At 42.6% G+C, this 810-nt stretch overlaps 1 protein-coding gene across 1 annotated transcript in view; it reads right to left on the bottom strand.

Moving 5' to 3' along the window:
* The window catches only part of SNAP91 (synaptosomal-associated protein, 91kDa), a 50,177-nt gene that overhangs the window by 32,185 nt on the left and 17,182 nt on the right, over positions 1-810 (bottom strand). The gene's annotated exons all lie outside the window — the stretch shown is intronic.

The raw sequence follows: 810 nt of genomic DNA, 5'->3' as shown, positions 1-810 counted from the left end.
CCTGCTGTAAGAGGGCTGATGAGTTCATTAAGCTGCCACACAAGTGAAGACCGCAAGATTACACCACAGTGGGTTTACAACTATGTAAGTTAAATCACATTTACTGGTCTAACTCCTCATCTTCACAGGACAGGAGTGAACATTGCCTACATTTACTGCAGTTCTCTTCAGATCAACAGCTGCTAGTGCTGCTCTGGAACACAGAGCTCAGATTTCAGAGAGCTCGTCAGGTATTCCTATTTGAAAGCCGTTAGCCCTTTATTTCTATTTTCATATTATTATTCTAAGCAGACAAGGAATATTTTAATAAAATATGTTAAATGTTGTCAGAGGCAATCACACTTACAGCAGAACTAATTTGCCACTGTTGGCTTTAGATGGAGTTTTAAAAGATATTTTTGATCCTTCTCCTACTGATTTGTGGGCTTTGTTTAACGAACAAAAGAGTTGATTTCTGCCTTCACCTTGCCAATAAGCACAAAAGCAGTTGTAGTTCTTCTGTTTTAAAGTGTCTACACTACCTGTTCACCTTCATCAATCCCCCTCCTGCTCACTTTTAGTCACATAATCCTGGCTCCCCCCAGCTTTGCAGTCAGGCCTTTATAAGCAGCTTATACTACTATGCATATCCCTGGAAAAAGGAGTAGCCTTGTGCTGCGAAGCAATGCCTGACTGTCAGGTCAGCAGAAGCCTGGGAGTGAGCTGGGAACATCCTGTGCTAGCAGAGAAAGATAGGTTTCAGTTCAGCTAGGCAAGAAGATGGAGACTGCAAGAAGAGATGCTGTCAGCAAGGTTTCTCTACCTCCCCAC

Source organism: Buceros rhinoceros, unplaced genomic scaffold (assembly GCF_000710305.1).
Source record: "Buceros rhinoceros silvestris isolate BGI_N320 unplaced genomic scaffold, ASM71030v1 scaffold18881, whole genome shotgun sequence".
Lineage (NCBI taxonomy): Eukaryota > Metazoa > Chordata > Aves > Bucerotiformes > Bucerotidae > Buceros > Buceros rhinoceros.
Note: the sequence above shows the minus strand (reverse complement) of the source record. Positions and strands in the feature narration are given on the sequence as shown.